This window comes from Somniosus microcephalus, chromosome 1 (assembly GCF_052327205.1).
Source record: "Somniosus microcephalus isolate GS21.2 chromosome 1, FLI_Smic_1.0, whole genome shotgun sequence".
Taxonomy (NCBI): Eukaryota; Metazoa; Chordata; class Chondrichthyes; order Squaliformes; family Somniosidae; genus Somniosus; species Somniosus microcephalus.
Genome location: NC_140987.1, coordinates 161,630,229 through 161,647,564, shown reverse-complemented (window position 1 = coordinate 161,647,564; position 17,336 = coordinate 161,630,229).

Genomic DNA, 17,336 nt, shown 5'->3' with positions numbered 1-17,336 from the left:
ATGTCTTCTTTTGATATTGTGCCTCCCCTCCCCTCTGTGCCTCTCTTCTACTCTGCCCCTTTTCTTCACTCTGCACCTCAGCTCCATCTCTTCACCCTGGCAACCCTGCAGTTTGGCCTCTCTTTCACTCCTCCATTCAGCATCTCTTCTCCACGCTGCCTCCCTCCCACACCTCTCCTCCATTCTGCACCATTACTCTACTATGAGAGTTGTTTCCATTTTGCAGCTTTTCACTGCTGAGCCCCTTTTTTGCCATAGGACAGTTCCTTTCTGTTCATTCTGCTCCTTTATATTAGCAGCCCATTAATTCAACTCCCATTTCCACTGTGAACATGGTGACTTTGTTGCCTTTCATCTTACTGGAAGTTTAACGGTGGAAGTTGCTGTTTTCAATACAGGTAATAGCAGAAGACTGCTTAATGCATTCTTATCACATTCCTCTATCGATTATTTTAATGGCAGCTAAATGGCTGAAGCATTCCTACCCTGGAGCTCATGCCTGTGTAGGAAGTGACACCGCTCGTACAGAGCTCCCCAACTATCGCAAACTTGTTGGAGTGAAAACAAACACAATTTTAAAATTGAACCTATGGATGTATAAGCTTGTTGAAATAAAGATTTTGAGCTATTTTCTATTGTTAAATCTATGATTCAAAACAGGACAGTTTTATTAGGAGGGCAAGAATCTAAATTTATGATAAAAGTCCCATTAATTCGGTAGCATTACTCTGTATAGATGTGTTGTAAATTGTATCCTAATTAGAATTTTTTTTTTTAATGACAAATAACACAAATAATAATTCTTGGATGGCTACCAGGGAAATGCAGACAAATTTAAAAACCAACAGATTTGTCCTTTGGTGTTTTGGAAGATCCACATTAAAGTCAAGCATTTGGCCCAAATGTTCAGTAACAACTTTTGGCACTTGTTCAGCACACTCCCATCTGTTCAATGCTAGAAATAGTGTGTATGTGTGTGGATTGTAGAGACAGAAACTTTGGAATGCTTTGATAAGAAATAAACATTTCCATTTATATAGTGCCTTATCACGTCTCTCAGAGATGTCTCAAATCACCAAATGTCCAGTGAAAATGTGGGTCTCTGATTCTGCCTCTAGGATAAGGGAGTTAGTTTTAGCAGAGTAAATAATGGGAGCTAATGTCCAGATGCCACTCTCCAGTGAATCACCTAATTGAAAATTGCCGGTGTAAAAGCATCTTCAAAGTGCTTCATAAACAATGAATTACAGTGAAGTGTTGTGTCAGCCGTGGCTCACTGGTAACACTGTCGCCACTGAGTCAGAAGGTTGTGGGTTCAAGCCCCACTCTAGAGACTTGAGCACATAATCTAGGCTGGCACTTCTGTGTAGTACTGAAGGAGTGCTGCACTGTCAGAGGTGCTGTCTTTTGGATGAAACATTAAACTGAGGCCCTGTCTGCCCTCTCAGGTGGAGGTAAAAGATCCCACGGCACTATTTGAAAAAAGTTGGGGAGTTCTCCTGGTATCCTGGCCAAACTTTTATCCCTCAACTATCATCTAAAACAGATGATCTGGTCATTTATTTCATTGCTGTTTGTGGGCGCTTGCTGTGCAGCCGTGCTAGTCCTGCGCAGCCCGGGACCAGCTTTTCCAATGTTAAATTTCATGCGTGCGCAAAACTGTGAATGGGACACGCAGCCCAGCACCCAAAAAAAAATGAGGGGGAACATTGATGACGAGTTAATCTGATTTTGGAAGTGTTGGTTGAGGAGGAGTATTTTCCCTGTACTTCAGCAGAACTCGCTGCTCTCATCAAAAAATGCCATGTGGGATCTTTAATATCCATCTGAGGAGGTGCACGTTTTTTTCTGGATGGTCGAGCAAGGATAGATGGAATAGCTTTTCCTATTTAGTGATTTTGTGAGCACGGGATGTTAAAGTGAGATGATGCCAATTGTGTCTATAGAAATAATGTCATGTATATATATGTAAAGTTACTGAGGAACCAGTTCTCATTGTGGGTTTGTCAAATTGACTACCCCTCCTTTTCCTCCCTCTTCCAATGTTTTCATCCCTTTTAGGTCACTGAATAAAAGGTTCAATGGAAAGATTTGGATCGGTAATATAAGTTCAGAAGGAAAGCCTTAAGGGTCTTGCCTTTATTACTGGTAAGGATTGTACCATTTAACTTGACAACTCCCACACAGACAAAGCAAGTTCAACAAAGGAGAGAGGCAATGCAATTCACACACAGGTGGATAAGCGGACACTTCTCCATTACTTCTTTAGGTGATATCATTATGCTCCGAACAATTAGCCAGATACAATTGAGTTAAACGATAAAAAGGAGGAAGTGTGAAAAGAAAAGGAGAACAAACTGAATATAAGTTTGTTGTTGTACCAAAGTATATTGGAATAAATCATAGCTTAAGTGAGTGTGGATGAATTAACAGAGACAAAGTGCAGATTTCCCTACATCAACACATGTAACTCATTTAAATAACTGTTATGTAGAGTGCTGTCATGACCAAAGAATTGAAGAAGACATTTATTGATTATGGTGTAGATAATCAAATTAGATCATCTAAACTAATGTTATTTGATACCTTCCCTCCTTTAAATATTTTAGTTGGCATTCCTGTTGTTTTTTGCTTGCATTCCTCTGTTGTGCTTCAGGTGAACCTGATTATAATGAATTGTCCTACACTACTAGCATTCCTTGTGAAATTCAGCTCCCTTCCTGTCATTCACCACGTGGCGGGGGGCGGAGGGGAGGGGAGGAGTAACATCTGCACTCATCTGACTTCATCACCATTCACAGAGGTTACATCCAATCATCCCCCCACCCCCAACAACCTTGATTAAAATGATGAAAAACATTCCTCTTGAGCTTCCCCAGAGGCAGCCAACCATATTCCAGTGCCGCAGGTGCCCGAATCCTGTGGTAACAATTTCCCTCCTTTCCCCAAAGTGGGCTCCCTGATGCAGGTGGGGCCCACCAAAATTATTCAAATGAGGCTGACCCCTGAAGTCAGCCTGGCCAGCAACAGAACAAAACCGGCCCCACTGACTTTCCACCAGGTTTACGTCAAATTGCAAAACTCTGGCCAGCATGTTGGCACACTCACACATTGAAAAAAATATTTTTTTAACAGCACAGTTTTCTGTCAGAATATATTCATACAGGAGGCAGATGCAGGCAGGATGCATAAAACGACATATAATTGTGGTTGGACAAAGCAAGAAGGCTTAAGGCAGCCAGGGACAGTTGTTCTTTTAAGCAGAGAAAGAACCTCAGATAGGACAGATCCTTCTTCTTCTTAAGCAGTCCCTCGGAACCGAGGATGACTTGCTTCCACATTAAAAATGAGTTCGCAGGTGACTGATGAGTCCAATGCGGGACCTACAGTCTCTGTCACAGGTGGGGCAGGTGGTAGTTGAAGGGGCGGGTGGATGGGGTGCTTGGGTTGACGTGCGCTCCTTGCGCTGCCTGCGCTTGGCTTCTGCTTGTTCCCAGCGAACAGACTTGAGGTGTTCGGCTCCTTCCCGGATGCTTCTCCTCCACTTTGTGTGGTCTTGGGCCAGGGATTCCCAGGTGTCAGTGGGATGTTACACTTTTTCAAGGAGGCTTTGAGCGTGTCCTTGAAGCGTTTCCTCTGCCCACCTGGGGCTCTCTTGCCGTGCCAGAGCTCCGAATAGAGTGCTTGTTTTAGGAGTCTCGTATCGGACATGCGGACAATGTGACCCATCCATTGGAGCTGCTCGAGCGTGGTCAAAGCTTCGATGCTGGGGATGTTGGCCTGAGCAAGAACACTGACGTTGGTGCGCCTATCCTGCCAATGGATTTGCAGGATCTTCCGGAGGCAGCGTTGGTGGTACCTCTCCAGTGCTTTGAGGTGCCTGCTGTACACGGTCCATGTTCCTGAGGCATACAGCAGGGCGGGTATCACTGCTGCTCTGTAGACCATGAGCTTAGTGCCAGGTTTGAGGTCCTGGTCTTCAAACACTCTCTTCCTCAGGTGACCGAAGGCTGCACTGGCACACTGAAGGCGGTGTTGGACTTCGTCGTCGACGTCTGCCCTTGTTGACAGTATGGAAAGTGGTCCATGTTGTCCAAGGCCTTATCGTGGATTTTGATAATCGGGGGGTAGTACTGTGTGGCAGGGGCAGGCTGGTAGAGGACCTTTGTCTTACGGATGTTTAGTGTAAGGCCCATGCTCTCGTATGCTTCGGTGAAGGTGTTGACGATGGTTTGGAGTTTGACCTCCGAGTGAGCGCAGACGCAAGCGTCGTCTGCATACTATAATTCGATGACAGAGGATGGGACGACCTTGGATCTGGACTGGAGGTGACGGAGGTTGAACAGTTTCCCGTTTGTTCTGTAAATTAGCTCCACTCCAGTGGGGAGCTTACTGAGGGTGAGATGGAGCATTGCAGCAAGGAAGATCGAGAAGAGCGTTGGTGCGATGACACAGCCTTGCTTGACCCCGGTTCGTACATGAATTGGGTCTGTGGTGGAACCGTTGGTCAGATCACAGCTAGGAATGTCGTCGTGAAGCATGTCGATAGTGACAAACTTTTGAGGGCAGCCGAATTTGAGGAGGACACTCCACAATCCCTCACAGTTGACAGTGTTGAAGGCCTTTGTGAGATCAAAGAGGGCCATGTACAGCGGTGGGTGCTGTTCCCTGCATTTCTCTTGTAATTGACGTGCGGTGAAGATCATGTCCATTGTGCCCCTTAGTGGGCGGAATCCGCATTGCAACTCTGGGAGGAGCTCTTCGGCCACTGGGAGAAGGCGATTGAGGAGGATTCTTGCGATGACTTTCCCTGTGGCAGATAGCAGGGAAACTCCTTTGTAATACCGCAATCGGACTTGTCACCTTTCTTGAAGATGGTCACAATTACGGCGTCTTTGAGATTCCCTGGCATGCTCTCCTCCTTCCAGATAAGAAAAATGAGTTCATGAATTCGTGCCAGTAGTGCTTCTCTGCCATGCTTTAGTGCCTCAGCAGGGATTCCATCTGCTCCTGAGGCTTTGTTGTTCTTCAGTTGTCGTATGGCCTTTTCAACCTCATGCCGGGCTGGGGTTGTGCTGAGATGGTGGCGGGTAGCATGCAGTGGGATGGAGTTGAGGACACTCGTGTCAAAGACAGTGTCGTGGTTAAGGAGATCTTCGATGTGCTCCTCCCTGCGGGCACTGACTGTCTCTCTGTCCTTGATGAGTACCTCTCCAGATAGAGCACGAACAACCTATGCCCCGACAGGACAGAGAGGGCAGGGACTGTGATTCCTAACTCAAAAATGAAATGCATACCTTTCAGGTTAGAATTTTCCATAAAGTCAGAACTTCCTTTGTGGGTGATTGAAGATCTTTGGAACTCACCTGTCAATTGAATCTCTGACCCTCTCACTCCTAAATATGCTGCCTTTGTGATTTAGCTTTGGTGGATCCTTTTATTTTTGTACTGTACCTTTCCCCTCCTTACATCCATCCCTGCACCTGGCCTTCTGTAACTAGTCAGACTCTTGACTTACATCCATCCCTGCACCTGGCCTTCTGTAACTAGTCAGACTCTTGACTTGTTGACCCTTCGTCAATCACTTTCATCTCCTATCAACCAAGATATTCTCAAAGCGTCCACCTTCTGGAAATTGGCCTCTCTTACATGGGTGACAAGATGTCTAAGTCAATACTGTCTACTCTTTAATTAATAATAATGCAGAACAACAGACAACCACAGGCACCATATGAATGAATATTGAATTTCTGACTACATCAGGATGCACCGTGTTTAAGTACTGTTCATCAGCCCTGTTTACTGTGGTATATTGCATATCATTTTTAAATAGCTGATTTGAGTATTATGTACTTTAAACTTTATTGTAATGTTTATTCAGATAAGTATAAGTTCAAAAGTACATCATTATTTTGTTTTAAACATGGTCTTATGATCTATTTTGTATAAGACAGGAAAGGGGATCCTAACTATGATTGGGGTAAAAAAAATGAAAGATTCTGTTTAACTTCTCATCTCTGGCTGCAGTAAGACTTATACCCGCTCTTTCCTTCAATGCTGTACTATACTTTGATGCTATAATAGCATTTTGCAACCTATCAAGGTCAAGTTTTGTATTTGTTTAATGCAGCTTTAACCAAATAATATACTCTTTCTTACTCCGCTTCAAAGTATTGACAATAATTTAAAAGAATCCCATGTTCCTGTGGAAAATAATGCTGTTGCCTGCCAGATGCAATTTGTACCAGTGTGAAAGACTGTCAATTATAATTATTTTATGCAAGCCCAATTGAATTCTACCTCAGGTTCATGATTCTAGCTAATAGCTAGCTTTCAAATTATGACAGTTTTTATGTTTAATATATAAATGGTAAGTCTGATCCGATTTTGTAAAAGGCAACAATGCAATTACTTTGAGCTTTATTTCAGATTTTATAATTTCATATAAGTTAAATGTCCAAGAATGCCATTGAAAAGTAATTGCTGTTTGGCCTGTTCCTATTTATGGGCGGGTCTAGTGGCATCACTGTCTGAGGGGTTGTTATCATATAAAGTAAGATCGAGAATAGTGATTTGTGACCATGAAGAGAGGCTACACATTACTGCTGGTTCCCATAACAACCAAATAGGAAAGAAAAAATAATCTATAGGTATTTTCCTCTCATTATGGCCTGTGCTGCGAGTGCACCTGTATGGACATTAAGGTGAGGTCAGGGTCAGGTTTGGCTGTGATGACCTCCACAGTTGTTCTCTCTCTCTGGGTTTACACATGAAGGGGTAGAAATTGCGATGTGTCTTGCATATTTTCAAGGTCCAAAATGGGCGCCACTAAGTCGAATTCAGGAGTGTGACGTTATGCGCCACAAGTGCGTGCAACACCATATTGGTGTGGGTGCTCGATAGGCGTCTCCAGCGGCCATCTGCAACAAACGCAGCCATCATTTAAATATTATAATAAGCCGCACCTGAATCAGGGCCCTTTTCTGAAATTGGTGTCCGTGCGTGCATGAAACATCACTTCTTTAATCTGCCCAGCAAATCATGATGGCAACAGTCAGTAAGCAGTTTTCAGCAGCGTTATTTAAAGCGATCCTAAGCTTCATTAAGATAAGTCTCTTGTTAGTTGTTTTAAGCTGCTTTTGGGTCAGGTTTTTGGTTGTTTTGGCTACTGTTTGGCTGTTAAATAGTTTTGCAGAGTCCACTTGTGGAAGGCTACAACAAGTTCCCTAAACATGCTGCTGGGTTTACTGCTGATGCTCCCAAATGAGGAGGAGGAGGAGCAGCAGCAAAGAAGGCAGCAAAGACCTGCACAGGCTACAAGAAGAAGGCATTCAAGGATATGTTATGAGGCTTACCTTAGCTATCCTTGTTAGGTCATTGAACTTCTTCCTGCATTGCAGCCATGCCCTAGGAATGATATTCCTCACACTGACGCTCTCAGTCACCTCTGCCCAGTTGTGCTGGACAGCTTGCCTGGATATCTTCCTGTCGCGTGGTGGAGAGAAGATGCCCCTCCTACCGACCTCCAACACCAAAACCTCCAAAGGAGTGCCTGAAAACCGGGGAGCCTTACAGCTTCTCCTGCACCTGTCATTCTCCAGAGATAGTAACCTGCAGTCAAAGTGCACCTCCCTTTTAAATGGTTCAGGCTTCCTTTAAATGATGTCAGGAATGTGCAAAATTGACAAAAAATTAACATAAAATTTGTCAGACATCCATTTTGTGCATGAAGACAGACTCAAAACAGTTTCTACCTCAAAGAATGGTCAATAAGCAAGGTACCAGAGGGCTACTAGGTCCTATGAATCATACCTCCTCATGAATCACTGCCTTCAGGATAGACAGATAAAAGAAGGAAATCATATGGAGGGAAACAGACATTACATCAATGGTGATGAAATGCAGTATTGTTGCTGGGATTTAATTAAAATATAATATTGGACAGGTGAATTGTTTTGATTTGATTTGAATTGAGAAAAAGCACCCATCAGTGTGAGTATAGAATTTGTTATTCCAGGTCTATGCTGTGATTGGATGGTGCATTTGAATTACTGAGGGTTGTAAGTCTGTTTGTGATAGATGCAAATTAAGAGTTTCACATAAGGAGCATATTGGCACAACTTGAAAGCACATTGATATAATTGCAACTAGTCCTATTCTGTAATACAGTCATTCCAATATCCTTAATAATTCTAGTGACAATACTTCAGTTGCATTAACAATTATCTCATTGAGTTCTCTTTTGCAAATAAACTTTGCGAAAGATCTTGCAATAACATTATAATGCTGCTCATTTACCTGAGTGTGCAGTGGCCCACAATTAATTTTAACATTCTTTTCTGTAAATTTTCTCCCCTTTGTCTTTTGAAGGTGCTAATGCCTGATGGGGTACGGTCCTACTCTTGCCAGTTGTCCCCTGATACATTACTCAGATGGTCATTCTTCATGTATGAACTTATACAGTAAGCATTGTCAGGCTATTAGACCACGGGGTGCAACATAGCTGAGCTTGAACTTGTCCTCATCAGGCATCCACACAGTACACTTTTCAGTAGGAGTCACTGGATATCAATCAGGAGCAGGAATCCTGGCTGATTTTCCTCTCCCTAGCCAAGAAGTGTTGCAGTCAAATGTAGCATCTGTATTACAATTCTGGCAGAGGTCAGCAGACTGGGAATCGAACCTGGGATCTTCGGCCCTGTTTGGTTCGGTTGAGCACTATGGTTCCTGTAGAATAAACAGAATATCAGAGGTGATGTATGAACTGTTTTATTTACCATTCGTGCAAAAAATCAGGCCTCAGTTGTACTTGTAGCATTTGTACAGTCTCACTCTGTACCATTCAGAAAAGAACTGCCACACACAGCTCCCCATTGGCGTATAAATTCAACATCGTTGCTTCCATTTTATTGGCGTAATGTGGCGCACAGCTCCCACATTGGCGTATAAATTCAACATCGTTGCTTCCATTTTATTGGCGTAATGTGGCGCACAGCTCCCACATTGGCGTATAAATTCAACATCGTTGCTTCCATTTTATTGGCGTAAAGTGGGCGCAATGATAATCAATTTAGCAGGGCAAAGGCCTGCGCCCGACCTGCACAAGCGTTTGGACAATTGATTGGGGCCTTTTTTTGGGCAGCCCTGGTGAATGCCTGAGATGAGCGCAGGCCTCATGTCAACGCTGAAATAAGGCCCTTGCACTCATTTCCAACCCAGATTCCTAAATTTGGTTAGACTAGTCAGAGCTTGCACAGCACAAGCTCCAACTAGTATTTCTGAGTCTTCAATGGCCTTTGAGGCTGCTCAAAGAATGGCCTCAAAACTTTGAGAAATTTAATTTTTTTGAAGTTTGAAGGAGCAGAAGTGTTCCTCCTGACGTCACAAAACAACTGTGGGGCACTGTCAACACCCTCCCCTCCCCCACCCACAACCCCACCCCCCACCCCTCCCCAACACACCCACTCCCCCACCCCACCCCAACAACCTCCCCTCCCCCACCAACAACCCCACCCCACCCCCACCCCTCCCCAACCCCACCCCAACCCCACCCCAACACCCTCCCCTCCCCCACCAACAACCCCACTCCATCCCAACCCATCCCACCCCAACCCCAACCCAACCCATCCCAGCCCTCCCCCCCACAACCCAAACCTTCCCCAACCCCTCACCCCAACCCACCCCATCCCCCTCCCCCACCTAATCCCACCCCAACCCACCCACCCCCCTCCCCACCCCAACACAAACGCCCCCCAACCTACCCCATCCCACCCCATCCCAACCCATCCCACACACCCTCCCACCCCCTCCCCACCCCAACACATCCGCCCCTTCCCTCCACAACACCCCCTCCCCACCACATCCCAACCCTTCCCACAGACCCCACCCCAACCCAACCCATCCCACCCCACCCCATCCCAACCCACCCCACCCCAACTCACCCCACCCCATTCCACCCCACCCCACCCCAACCCCACCCCACCCCACCACATCCCAACCCACCACATTCCAACCCCACCCCATTCCACCCCACCCCACCCCACCCCACCCCACCCCCACCCCACCTCATCCCACCCCATCCCACCCCCACCCCAACCCATCCCATCCCACCCCACCCCATCCCATCCCACCCCATTCCAACCCCATCCCACCCTATTCCAACCCACGCCACCCCACCCCAACCCATCCCACCCCATTCCAACCCACCCCACCCCCCCAACCCACCCCACCCCATTCCAACCCACCCCACCCCATCACACCCACCCCACCCCAACCCATCCCACCCCACCCCATCCCACCCACCCCATCCCAACCCACCCCATCCAACCCCACCCCAACACACCCCATCCAACCCCACCCCATCCAACCCCACCCCAACCCACCCCATCCTACCCCACCCCAACCCACCCCATCCTACCCCACCCCAACCCACCCCACCCCGACCCACCCCACACCCCAACTCACCCCACCCCATGACTTAGCTGTGAGCTTGTACTTCATCTTATAACACTGACACTGTAGAGCAGACTAAGTCTAGGCATAAGGCTGCTTGATGATTCTGCTGATAAATGTATTATGTAGCTTCTATAGCAGGTTTGTTCTGAACCAGATGATCTCAGCCAGGGTGCCAATTGAGGTGTTACAAATTAATTGGCCTCCTTGGGTTAGAGAGAGAAAAATCAGCCAGAGAGCCCTCTCCAAATCAGTTTCCTGTATATTCTGGTAGGAAATGTGCCCCTGTAGACATTAGGTAAGGTTAAAAAAAGGTGGCCTGTGTCATGGAACGGTACCTCAGCTTGAATCTACCTCTTCAGGAGAGGAAGGGATAATATTGGAAGGAGTAGAGGAACACAGAAATAGTGCTTCCACTTTTCAATCATTTGAGGAAAGCTGTGAATATAAGTGATCTCACAGGGTTTTAAAAGAGCTAAACTATTCATATAATAATGCTCACATAGGCAGCTGTTTTTAAGTAACTAGGTTGTGATGCTCTAAAAATGATCAGTTGATCTTCCTCACTGTAATATATGACTAATACTTCCCAGAGACTTGCCCAAGTCACTATCTGTGTAGAATCTGAAACTAAAGTCTCTTTTTATCTCATTCATTTCACTTAGATAATTCAAAGCCTGTGGAAAACTCCTTTCATGGCTCATTGAGCTCAGAAGTCTGTAGTTTAACATGAATAACTTTTTATTACCTTCAACTTAAAAGCAAGGAGCTCATACGCTCAGCACAATGAAGGGTGCAGCCTGTAAAATTCATTTACAATACAAATGTTCAAACCAGTAACTTTTAATACAAAGTCCAGGTCTCCTTAAGTAAGCTAAAGAACAGAAGGCTGCTGTGTGTAAATACAAACACAATCTTTTGAAAGTGAAATCACGGGAAGCAACGTCAGGGTAGATTGTCCCCTTGTGTGGTTTATGGGTAGCCGACCGGCTAGCGCGAGGCCCGGTCCGTTTTGAGGGTCAGGTCTCATTAACATACAGCTGGTGGGCTGCGGGCGGAAAATGAAGACCCTGGGACAGCCCACTGACTACAGGCCGCTGCATTATCGACAGGCCAAGTCAGCCTCCAGGCCGAGGGAAAGGTAAGTATGACTGGGTGGGAGGGGGGTTGTAAAATACTATGTAGGGGGTGCAGTGCAGTTTCACCAAAATGACACAAGGGGACAGGTTGCATAGACTTGGCTTGTATTCCCTTGAGTATACAAGGTTAAGGGGTGATGTAATAGAGAAGTTTAAAATGATAAAGCAGCTCGATAGAGTATATGCAAAGTGACACTTTCCTTGAATAGGGGAATCTAGAACAAGGGAACATAATCTTATAATTAGAGCTAGGACATTCAGGGGTGAAATCAGGAAGCACATTTTCACACAAAGGGTAGTGGAATAACAACAGAAAATGCTGGAAAACCTCAGCAGGTCAGGCAACATCCGTGGAGAGAAATTTGAGTTGACGTTTCGGGTTGGAACCTTCTTCAAAACTGGAAAGAAAAGGAACTAGATCGGAGGCAGGGCTGCAATCGGACAAAAGAATAAAAGAAACAAAAGAAGTAAAAGAGATTAGAAGCTAGACGAGATGGTAATAGGCTGGGATTAGGTGTAAAGTGTACTGGCAGGGCAAAAGATAGCTGCCAGGTGTGAGAGAGAAACAAAAGGAAAGGGGGGGGGGGGAAAGGAGTGGAACAATTACAAGAGAAAATGAAATGGGGGCCGAGCTTATGATCTGAAATTGTTGAACTCGATATTGAGTCCGGAAGGCTGCAGACTGCCTAATCAGAAGATGAGGTGCTGTTCCTCGAAACTCACTCCTCCAAAAAGCTGTGGTTCAATTGAGATTTTCAAGACTGAGATCGATGTATTTTTGTTAGGTGAGGGTATCAAGACATATGGAACAAGGCAGAAAACCATAGTTGGAGGCTATTAATCTTCAGGTACGGCAGTAAACATAACAGCTATAATTTCTATTCCTTAAAATGGCTACATTTCCCCTGGTGCTTCAGTTGATCAATGCATTGCCCAATGGTGAACCGAACTACGCAGACCAGAATGGTCCGTGCTGCATTAACAGATCTCAGCCTGCGTAGCAATAAGGAGTGGCACAACTGGTCTCAGAATTTTCTAGCTCGAAAGCGGAAAATCAACCAGTGTTCCTTCTCCTGACCAATATCCATCACGCCCTGCTGGAATGTGTGCATGTGGATATCAGTTGGGGACAGGGTTTGGCCCCCAATTGTTTAATACCTGCTGACACTGCCTAGGTAGAACCGTACCCCCAACATGAGCCAGTGCCCTCAGGAGAAGAATAAAGTAAATTGGGATAAGGTGGCTCTTGTAACCACTCTTCTTTACTAGCAAATACTGAATATTTATTCACCCTCCTTCTCTTTTTCAATGTTTAGGTTCATATCCAATAAATTTTACGAAGTTGCACTCTTGACATGGAGTTTTATGAGTGAAGAGGTCAGCAGGACTCGCAATGATTTTCTGTCTATGAAAATGAATTAGTTGATGGATGGGAGATCCTGCAAGGCCCGCTAGCCTCCGTGCCTGAATTCCTAATGTGTACCCCTGGTGCGCAAATTCATAAAAATTTATCCTTAGGAGTTCAAGGTAAGTGTTGGGTTTAACTCACGCAACATTCAGTATCCAGGTGGAAAGTGATTTCATTGATTTTAAATACATCTCCCATTGGCCATTAGAACTGGATACTATGGAATGGAAAATCTGCGACCCATTTGGCGCATTCCTGCCATAACTCGAGTGGGAGTGCACATGAACGGTTGGGAGTGAGGTTAGGTCCTGACCTTCCCTGCAATTGGATTTTATTTCGGACAAACCTCTCTCCGCTCAAACAAAATCATCCACATCAGAGGGTATATGGCCAGGGGGAGGGGTCTTCCAGGTTGGGAGTTTCTTTGTTCCCAGCCTGGCAGAACAGCAGCAGCCAGTGTGTCCAGTGTAAGGAGATATACCGGTCATGGAAAGGTGCAGGTGGGGCCCATCTGAGGGTTCAGGCCCGGGTTCTGCATTGGAACCTCAACAAAAAAATTTCCAATATCATCTTTTCAACCACTTTACAAAGGAGGCCCATGTGCAGCATTGCAGGATGTTTTGGGAGAGACTTCCTCCCAAACCCTGCCCGGAACGGCTAGCTTGTGCCAGAATTACTGACCTCAGTGAGAAAGGCACCCAAAATGTACCCCTTGTGACATAGGTACCCACGGGTAATATTAAAATAAAGTGACCTCTCCCAAACCTGTAAGCTCTGGCAGGGTTGGGAGCAGAGGTCACAGTGGGTGCATCCTGGGACTTATGCTGGGATGTTGTGTTGACAGATCTTTAGCCCGTTTACCATTTAAACTGATGAGGAAAGAGCCCTAACCTTTCAAGAGTCCAACTGAAGAATGAAGTTGGTTACCTTCAGTAGTTTTCTGTCGAAATACCTTTCAGGAAGGAAGAATGGGCTAGAAATTGCGGTCAGAGGCGTACCTCCGGAGTACGCCTCCAACCAACAAAAGAATTACGAAAGTTCCTGCTGGCGGCCAGGCTGCAAAACCTTGTGGTCTCCGTCCTCAAGGCGGAGGGCAGCGTAATGGCCCACAGATCCCAGGGACGCAGGCGGTGTGGAAGTGTACCTGGAATCACGAAGTCCTGGTCCTCCAATCAATAATCAGAATTCATTTTAATCATTTACGAAGGGAATCCCATAATGAGATGCAGTAGAATCCCAAAATCTAATAATTATACAATTTACAAAATTGGAATTTTATTCGTAATTACCTTCATTCCACCAACCTCACTAAAAATATAATTTTTTGATCATTTTATACATCATTAAAACTGTAATCTGGGCCAATATTTGCATAAACTCATTTCATAAAGTGTATGTGCATAATTTAGGATATGAACATGTTTAGTTAATGGCTTAGCTATCCCCTTATGCTGATGCAAACAAGCCCTGTGCCTGCTTGCATCAATCATAAGACTTCAGTATGCAATCGCTGGTCAGTTGGTGGGCAAATAGCCCAACTCTGTGCTGGCGATTGCTTTTTCGTGGCCCCCGTGGATGGCCTGTCAACACATATGTTGATAGGCCACAAGTTGTGTATTTCGCACATGCGCAAGTACATGTTGATATCCCGAGCTTACAGTGGAGTTCAAAAGGGAATATGATGGTGTACTTGTGAATACACCATCATACACACTGCAATTTCAGGGCCATTAATATTTCAGAATGAGATTTTAGATAGGGTAATTAACAGGTGCAAAGTCTTTTGAGAGTGCATCATTGGATCTTTCCTTCACACCCCTAGTTTGAAGGCAAGCACTGGGCAGGACCTCATTTGATATCTCATCCCAAGGACACTGTGCTCTCTGGTTCAGTCAATAAGATTCAGTGACACAAGCTCATGTGTTAAAATGTGCATTGTAACGATGGATCACATCTCATTATTTTGGTCCAAATTGATAAATTGATGATGTCGGCTGATTTCTTGCAGGTTAGCATTTACAACATGAGCTGATCATTAAAATGACACCATCTACTACACCAAAAGGTCCTCCAATAGTTTGTGATCAAACTGCAATATATAATGTAGAACCCATCCCATAGTTTGCATTTGGGAAATTATTGAAATTAGTGTTGTATTTGAAAGCAATGCAGTAGCATTGTATATTGATGTACCAGAATGTTTTCTGACATTGTGGTAAGACAGGGGTTTGTACCAGGATGAAAAGGACAGTTCGGTTTTAGGGCTGGCTGGCTGGTAATTTTGAGAACTGAAAAATGAACAGTGAAAGCTGCACTGAAAACTGTATGCATGCACTTGTCTGATGATGCAAGCACAGCTATGAAATACTTCAAATTGTAATGCTGTAGCTGAGGAAATGCCACAGATAGACCACATGTACTGCAACACTCATTGGCACCCACTTCTAAGAGTTGACTCACCTGGATCCACACAAAATCTAATGAAAACGCGCAGATGTAACTCTGTGGCCCTGTGCTGTGCCAGATCCGAAGGGCCAAAAATAAGTAGGGATCCCCCTATTGATTTTTCTGCCTTCCTCTCCTGAAACTGCTGATTAATGCTGGGTCTAATTCCATGGACACAATCTGCCCATCAATACCTCACCTTAGTGGCCATTATGTGTAAGCCTGAAGAATGAGAGCTGGCAGGCATTTTGACTCTGGCACCTTACAGCCAAATCCATTCCCATCATCCTCCATCATCCATACTTGAGCTCTTCCTGCAGAGGGGCTGGGTAGCAATCAAGAGCAGGAACATGGTCTTATTTTCCCTGCCCTCATTCAGCTGTGCTGAACCCAATTGTAGCACCCCACATAACCCCATTTGACATCAATTAACCCTGATTGAACATGGGACCATCAATCTGCAGCAACTTTTAAAAAATCCAGTCTGCCCAAATGGAAAATCTACTATATTTTAAAATCTTCCACGCCAATTTTCTCCCTTCCGCCCCACCAAAGATGTTAATGTTGCCAAGCACCCTCCAGTAACTCACCCAAACATATGGGAGCCCTAAGAGTGATTGTTGGCAGGTTATTCTAATGTGAGTCCACCACAGCTGAGCTTCATGTGGTTGTAAACCACATGTATTTTCAGCAGCAAACTCTGCTGGTTTTCTCCTACTTAACCCAGGAACATTGAGGCCAAATGTAGCACCGCCAGTGTCTGAGATCAGTTAACTCAGCACAGACCAAGAGTGAAACCCAGGAGGACCTAAGTCTGTATGTCTTAACTGTTTACAGGATTAACTCTTTGGGCCACGAGCAGAGGTAGGGCAACTTCTGTTTAATATTAATCAAGTTGATGTATGCTATACCCAATTTCTTTCCCCTTCTCCAACTCCGCCATCCTGCCCACATTTAGTTTCGGAGTGGTCAAAAGGCAGCAAGCTTAATTTGTACCCATTGTTCCTCACAGTATGAGTTCCTGCTTTTATCCATGAGGTCAGGGCAGGTAGTGAGCCTGGGCACAGGGAGAGAATTTCAGTGGGCATCACCCCAAGCTACCTTTGTGCACTTCCCAGCAGCCGGTTCAAGAGGCGGATTGGTAAAGACCTTTGTGGTTTGTCCTGGGAGGAACTTAGAAATTGTGTGAAAAATCATTATTAATAAAAAAGGAAATTAGCTGCAGAAATATTACTTAGAAAGATTGCTGAACAAGTCAACTCAGCTCAATTATCAGCTGAGGTGCTTCATACAGCAATGTCATCAGGGCTTTAGCAGCACATACCTAATAATGTATAGTTAGCAATAAAACTGCTGGAGCAAAGGGCCTGAAATTGTACAGATTTTGTTTTTCCTTGTTTCAGTTTTCTCCCTTTATTCCTCGACAGGAGTGAGTGCAGCACAGGCCCGCGAGTAGCAGTTGCCCTCCAGTACCTCAATCAAGTGGCTATTCCTTAGAGTATGGATTGTGGGCTATTCTTTTCATCTGTCAGAATTCTTCCCTCTTGTTCTCCCCTGAAGCATTGACTCCTTGTTGGGATAAAGGTCATTGGCACTGGCTGCCCTCTAGTACCTCACCCAACTGGTTATTATTATGAGTGAGCCTACATAGTGAGTGCCAGCGTGCTAATCGCCTGTGAAAGCATTATAGCTGACCCTGATCTTGTCCTCATCTGATGTAGGCAAAAGTGCACCTCCAAAAGTGGTCAGGGAATCCTGTCTGATTTCCCCCTCTCTGGCAGGGGAGCTAATTATAGTCTAGTGCCCACTTGAAATCAGCAGAGATCAGGGATCGAAACTTGGCTCAGCTGTTCATTGGAAAAATTCACTGAGATATTGGGGGAATCCTGTCA